The 7,172-nt window shown below is 41.6% G+C and overlaps 1 long non-coding RNA gene across 1 annotated transcript; it reads left to right on the forward strand.

Annotated features, from left to right (window-relative positions):
• Positions 1-624: 624 nt before the first annotated feature.
• On the forward strand, positions 625-2,456 carry LOC134437641 (uncharacterized). Its single transcript, XR_010032452.1, has 4 exons — positions 625-697; positions 915-970; positions 1,872-2,031; positions 2,125-2,456. It is a non-coding gene; the product is annotated as an uncharacterized LOC134437641 (long non-coding RNA).
• The last annotated feature ends 4,716 nt before the right edge of the window (positions 2,457-7,172 follow it).

A 7,172-nucleotide genomic window follows, 5' to 3' on the forward strand; every position in this document is an offset into this window, starting at 1 on the left:
AGATGGGGAGCGAGACAGACGGTGTGTGCATGCCGGGTGCCTGCCTGTGTTACTGGGAGGGAGAGGGGGAGCGAGAGGAATCCATCATCAAATAACTTTTTAAACAACGCTACCCTAGACATGCTAAATCCTGCTGAGCATAAACGCTAACAAAGGATCAATCCGTTAACATTGCGAGGAGACATTGATTAGTTTGTTGTAAATGTATCATAGTAAGTAGTCCTATGTAGACCAACACGCCCTTATGTTACTCTGAGTAGTGGTGAGAGGAGGTTTTTGGCGAGGGACCTCCCAATGTGATCATCCACGGTCATAACATCACCTAACATGAAGTCAGTTATTTTTTGTTGGACGTTGCAAACTCAACCTCAGTGTTAGTTTTGACAACGATAGTTTGATAGTTGCTTTCATAGTCGAAGGACTCGCTATGAACAGACACGCGCAGGTTCCATAAGCACAGCCCTTCTCTCTCTCTCTCTCTCTCTCTCTCTCTCTCTCTCTCTCTCTCTCTCTCTGGTCTCCGCAGTTACACACACTTCAGTTGTACCGAAGTGATGACGTTTGACATTAGGAAGGGCAGTCCAACGAAAAGAGACCGGCAGCCTATATGTTCATAACTAGTATAAAAAGTGAAACAAATGCTTCAAAACGGATATTGCAAGGAGTAGAAATGTTTACATAAGAATCGAGTGTAAAAGTACAACTTCTTAAACTTTATCCATGTCAAATTATTCACAATGTTTTGTGCATAATGAAGGTGTTCTGCTTCTGCCTACTGCAGGAGTTGAGAAAAGGCGGTAACTGCTTACCTCTCATGTAAGCTACAGCCTATGTGGTGTGTGGCAAGTCATATTAATGACCAAGAATTACTTACTTGTAACTTAATTGTTATGTGCTTTTAATATGTGTTTCAGGTAGTGGTGTTGCATCTTTTATATGCATGGTTGTCCTGAAGTCATTCTGGAACAGGGTAAGTCGCCGACTGAAGAAAAATAAACAGACTTAAAGGCCATAACACTGTCATGTTATTTGTTTATGAATAGCCATTTTCACTCACTCAGGCTTGCTGTCCTTGTTGCACTGTGCACTGTGTAGGATGGTGGCAGAGTAGATTTTGCAACTAAATAATAAACTCAAATTTGAAGTTAGTACTATTATAACTAATATTGCAATTTGCGCAGTCATAGAGAATATTTTGAATTTGATGGTGGTGGTAAGAATCAGTGAAAAAGATTTATGACTGGGCCGCATGAATTATGGAACGAGACTTTCAAATACATTTCACAGTGCACCTTTGAGGTCAATAGATCCCTTTACTGTTTGCATACAGATGTGACATAATCAAGCTGCGCTCTCATTGTTGGAGCACAATGGACCATGTATGCACATTTGTAAAGAAACTAGCCAGGTGTTATTTCTGAAATAAGCAAATGGATGGTCACGTTAACTTCAGATATGAAGTGGGCACCGCTCATTCCTTATGGTGGCCTCAGTCCGGACGTTCTTAAATTTCTTGAAACAAACTCCTATGTTCTGAAACAGCCTATTCCCGTAGAATAGCGTAACAAGTGTTCTTTGTAGGGTCTCTATTTAAAAAAAGGACGGCAGGTCTTCTCTCTTTAGGGTCTGCACTGTCTGTGTGTGTGTTTGAGTCAACAATGCGTGAGCAGTCTGATGACTTAACTTCTATGTGAAGCTGTCAAGAGCTGTGTAGAGGGCAAATACACTGTGGATTGGTCACAACTGTCACTAATAACTCAACCCCTTTACTTTTTCAGCTCTAGACAGATGACCAAAACAGACACTAGAATGTACCTTTAAAGAAAAAAAGTTTAACCAATGAGTATTCTTAATAGTGTATCTTGTCACAGGGTTGTGTTCAGGTGCATGACAACTGACAACATTGAGAAGACCCAGGAGCGGGAGAAGGGCAGCCTGATGAAAGAAGGCGACAGTGTTCTGTGGTCACACCTGAGATGATGGTCCTGAAGAGGAACGAGAGGAGATACTGGGCATATAAATACAGGCACTGTACGTTGTTTTTCTGTCCATTATCTTTTTACTCTTTTTGGCATACTGTATTTCACTCGCATATGTAGTAATCAGTATGTGTTATTGTTAAAGGGTCATCACAGTGGAGGACAATCATGAAAAGGTTGAGGACTTCACTGTGCCCATCCCTGAAGTCCCTCCACTCGGTGCAGCAGCTCTTTCCACCATACTGCCATGCTCTGGGTTGTCCCTGCCACCATCCACCTTTTGGGTCATCCGTGCCGCCAGCCATCACCGTGCCTGCAGCGCCTGGGTCATCCGTGCCACTCCCCACCATGCTGCCAGTCATCACTGTGCCTGCAGCACCTGGGTCATCCCTGCCACCATCCACCGTGCCTTCAACGTCCACAGCACCTCCGGTCTCTGTGAGCCAGTTTGCAGCTCTACTGGCCTCTCCAGTATACAGTATGCTGTAATTGCTACATGCAGGGTAGCCCCAAGGTCTAAAAAGTCTAAAAAAAGTCTTAATTTTTTTATCCCCTTTTTTAGGCCTAAAAAAGGTCTAAAATATCTGTCCCAGGTCTAAAATTTTTAACCAAGGTCTAAAATTTCTTTAGTCTTTTTTCCCCCAACCGGTCTGCTGCGAAATGCAATGTACGAAACGTGACCTTCAAACATGAACATTCCTTTTGGAAAATGTGAACGAGCGTCAAAAGCGCAAGCGACGCTCGTGCATTTCGGTTCTGTTAGCGCGTGAGGCAGCTGGTCAGGGGAGGATTGTTTGTAGGCTATCTAAGAGTGGTTGTTGAGGATATTTGGGTCATCGTGCAAAATTGGACATTTAAACCACGTTGTGCCAAATGCATTGCGTCCTCCCGGAAGACCGAATTGTGTAGATTGATATACCTCTCCACTTCGACTGACAGCCAGCAACAGAAACCGTGCCAAGCGATAAAGTTTGGTGGAGCTCCGTCACTTCTGGCAGAGGTGTTCTCTGCGTCTTAGGGTCATTTCACGTGAAATCAGACACTTTGGGACCCGACCGACCCGGATTTCAATCATACTTGGTGTTCCTTTTCAGTAGCAAGGTAGCACCCCAGAACTGCATTGGTTTGAATCTGACACTAATATTAAGGGAGAAACAGACTAGGAAAGGTTCGCATGTGCTGAGGAATGTATGCCGAGCACTGGAGAGGTGAAACTGAACTTCCTGCATCCTCATGGGCCATCTCCATCCTTCACTTTTCCCTTCAGACTAGATAGACTTGTCATGGATCATCAGGATGTGCTTCTGGTAGTGGAACCTGTAACTGCAACGGGACGTACTTATACATTATCTACAAAAGACACTGCTGCTTCGAATGCACTGGTAGAGTACAAAATGAGAGTGTAGCCATTGATTATCTCTTTAAAGTACGGTAAAGGGAAGATGGCACAGGTACACAGAGAAGGAATGTTCAAACATTCACATATCATCATTTGGTGTGTATAAATGGACATCTGTCTTAGTTTCTGAAACCTGGGACCATGGACACTGACCATTTTTGTTTTGTTTTTGTTTTGTCATGTGATGCTACTATGGTATTACCATATTATTAGTAAGTGGTCTGTATGATGCCATATTTGTGAGTCAACTTCTCTCTGAAATGAATAACAAACCGAACACCAGCATTTTAGGTGCTGCTCATGACATTGCCGGCTACGTTTGGACAAGGAACTGGCCATTTTAAAATATGAGTTTTTTAGATATTCAATTTTTAATTTTTCAATTCATCAAAATTCATATTCTGAGAGTAGTTGTATTCCAAGGTGATTGTGTAATATGTAGAGCCAGAAAAGAGCTTTCAAACAACACCACAGGCATCTTTTTGTGACTAACACTGACTGATATATTCAAGGCTGAATGTATAGTGTCCTACCCTCACATGTGAACCTTTCCTAGTCTGTTTCTCCCTTAATATTAGTGTCAGATTCAAACCAATGCAGTTCTGGGGTGCTACCTTGCTACTGAAAAGGCACACCAAGTATGATTGAAATCCGGGTCGGTCGGGTCCCAAAGTGTCTGATTTCACGTGAAATGACCCCTTACAAACATCACGGACCACCGTTATGTCTGCCGTTATGTTATTTTAACAATGCGCAAATGTCTCGCCAAAACAATGAAACACGTGGCGAAACTAATCATATTAGCTGTAAACAGCGCATCTATCTGTAGTCAACTTGGAAGATTTTTTTATGAATCATAGAAACATGCTTACAGTTTGAATAAGGGCTCAACGGTGGGCTGAGAGAGGTGCCTGCGCCGTGCGCGCATGCAGGGCTGTGACTTTCTCCATCGACGGGGAGAGTGATTGTCAAACTTTTTTTTTAAAGGGGTATGCCACTATTTTGGGGCTTAATACAGTTAAAATCGTAAATCATAAAAGACAGTATTTTCAGGTTGGATGTGTTGCCAAATATGCCCCCTAGCTCTGTCTTGTAAGAAATATGCTGCCCCCCCCCCGCCCCCCCCCCCCCCCCCAGACCAATTTCTCTCCAGAATTGCTGGAATATAAGACAATTATGACTTTTTAGATGCGTCCCAGCATCTCTATAAGAGGGTCTGTCTGTCCGTCCGTCCGTCCGTCCGTCTGAAACGCATTCCTTCAATTGTGTCTGAAACGCATTCCTTCAATTGTTCCTTCATGTGGCCACAAGGCGGCAGACTTGCCATTTTGGACCGGAGCGAATGCGTGCAAGCATAGCCTTTCTAACCGGATGCTAACGTTGGCGAAAAGTAGCCTAGCCACAGGCTAACTGACAAACGTGAGGCCAACAACTCAGCCGATCGTGATGTACGCCACAAATAGACCAATCGACCTCATATTTAGACACTACAATGTTGATTTCTGCCTTCGATTTTCATTAGTTAAGAAATCTAGCGTCGGATTAACACATTATTAAGGTAGTAAAGCGAGTTGCCGCCATGTTTGTTTTCCAGAATCCATTCCATTCCAGGGGAATGGCATAGTTGGAACTGGCATAGAGGGACGCATCTGTTGTCCGCCTGTCGGCCTTGTTCTTAAATACTTGCCACTATTATTATTTTTGCCATTATAATTATTGTTATCCTTTCGTGACACTAGTGCGGCAACTGGGAATGGGAGCGATGCTGGTTTAAATTTTCATTTTTGTGGTCTAAAAAAGGTCTAAAATTTGATGTGGTCAAACCTGGGGACACCCTGTAATGGTTTCTCTGAGTGGCCTGACCGGTTAACCCTGTGAAACCTGAACCATGAAAGCAATGAGAGAAAATTCTAATTTTTTGGAATTTGCTTCAATATTGGTCCCTTATAAGAAATGTAAAAAAAAAATTCAAAATTTTGTTAAGGTCACTGAGATATTTAATGCATCATATATGATGCATCAGGCTTTTAATGAATGAAAATTCCAATTTCATGACCATTGAAAAATGACTTTTAATGCATTTACAACTTTTTTTTAATTTAAAAAAGTTGTCAGACAATTTAATTTGAGGATTATCTTTAAATATTTAGTGAGATCCTGCCATTTTTTTAAGCCTATCCTTGTTTTAGCAGGACCATATTTTACATTTCCCACAGCCTGGTTGGGTAATTTTTTTAAATCTATGTAAAAACATAGCTGATCGAATGCTCAACAACCTATTTATGAGTGTAATATAGATCATTATTCATTTTTGATGTGTAATGTGAATATATGGGTCCATTACTACAATTGGACCATTTCTCCATTCACTTCAATGCATTTTTTACGAGATCATAATTTCAACATTTTGCATTACATTTTCAAAATTGCAAGTAAAACCTGTTTCTTAAGGCAATATCTTTGTCTTGAAGTAAAACAACTTGTGTGTTTTGTTGAACGATCGTCGTGGTATGCTTTGTAAGTTTCCCTATGGAGCAAATGCATTGATGGCTGACTTCCTGCCACCGCCGGATGGTGCTTATATGTTTCATCAGTTTTAGCACGATCTCTCTGCAACACGGTGTAAAAATATAAACTCTTCCTTGATTAATTGCACAAAGCAAGTGTTCAAATTAAAGGATGTAGAGTTATATTTCGGAAATTTGTACACAAACCTTTTGCAATTTGACGATATCTCAGCGTCGGTCAGGGAAACCGCTTCTACTCCATTTTTTGCATTTTTCGCCGAGCTGTGATCAACTTGTTGTTGACCGCTGCTCTCTTGTGGCGGTTTCCGTGTACTGCAGGACGTTTGGAAATTACACCCAGAATGTTTTTGAGATGGATTTTTTTTTTTTGTGTCAGCGTGGAGAGCGCTTTGAATTTGATGCATAATAGATGATGCATCCGGCGCGATAGGGTTAATTGTCCCGTATCCCAACTATTTACCACTAAACAAGTGATTTTGTAATAAGTAGGAGATCTTTGCAATGTTATCAGTATGGTTGGACTCTGATGTTTCACTGCTGTATGTCTTCCTCAAAGAGTAAAACGAATTCTGAGTATTCTTGGATTTAGTCTTTGAAAAGTAGAGCAGCCCGTTTGTTTGAAACTGTTGTCCTGGACACCAAATAGACTGGAACTGATATCCTTTTTTAAAAGAAACTGGTATCCTTTTTATGTGTGCAGTTTAATGGTAGAACAGTATACACTGATGTGCCTTTATCAGTAACCAAGTGAAAACGGAACAAAATTTGACTATTTCTGTCAAAAACTGCTACAAATTCTACATATTGTTTATATAAACCTAGTTCTGGAGGAAGTCTGAGAGTTATTGACAGTTGCCATGTCTAGCTTCCGCCTTCGCGTAAATTTAAATCCCTCCTTCCCCTGTCATGCGCAAAGGCTATCCTAATTGTCCCAGCACCTCCCCCTACTCCCTCATCTCACTGGATCACCCAGCTACATGTCCCCTGCACTTATGGAGTGGAAGCGGATCTCGTGCCGCATGATCTCCGCAGGGTCCCAGGACAGAGGCCAGCTAACATCGAATTATGCCTATTGACTATGGTTACCATACTCCAGGGCAAACTCGTGAATTAAATGGTCCTGTTGTTTATGTTTGTTTACTTTTTGTGAGATAAACTGGAACATTGTGTGCTCATTTTTCACATTTTCCTGTTGGCGATATCCCTTTAAATAAAACATCTTGGTTGATATGCACAGGTTTGTTGTAATTGTAATTTCCCTGGTGG

The sequence above is a fragment of the Engraulis encrasicolus genome, chromosome 21 (genome assembly GCF_034702125.1).
Source record: "Engraulis encrasicolus isolate BLACKSEA-1 chromosome 21, IST_EnEncr_1.0, whole genome shotgun sequence".
Lineage (NCBI taxonomy): Eukaryota > Metazoa > Chordata > Actinopteri > Clupeiformes > Engraulidae > Engraulis > Engraulis encrasicolus.